The sequence below is a fragment of the Anneissia japonica genome, unplaced genomic scaffold, assembly GCF_011630105.1.
Source record: "Anneissia japonica isolate Jap-2015-1 unplaced genomic scaffold, ASM1163010v1 scaffold16908_len1901_cov155, whole genome shotgun sequence".
Classification (NCBI taxonomy): domain Eukaryota; kingdom Metazoa; phylum Echinodermata; class Crinoidea; order Comatulida; family Comatulidae; genus Anneissia; species Anneissia japonica.
The window spans coordinates 1,572-1,901 of NW_022750482.1; positions in this window are offsets into that span (position 1 = coordinate 1,572).

A 330-nucleotide genomic window follows, 5' to 3' on the forward strand; every position below is an offset into this window, starting at 1 on the left:
GAACGCCAGCTCTTCGTCGGTCATCGGACCGCGAAGACGGACGAGGTGCTCGCACACCTTCAGCAGAGGTTCCTCCGTACACTCGCCGCGAGCGAGATCCTGGTAGTCGAACTGATCGAACGCTTGGGAAGAATTCTCAGCGAGCACGGTCGCCACCGTCATTGCCGCTCCGTACAGATCGGTCTTGGCGGACAGCATCTTCCGATTTCGATCGCCGAGAACGTGACTCGCGTCCCTGTACGGGACGTTCGTCAGTTTCCTGTCTTTGCGGATGCACCCGAAACGTGGACGGACGTCCATCAGGTGCATCGACGTTCCTTGCGGCACGTA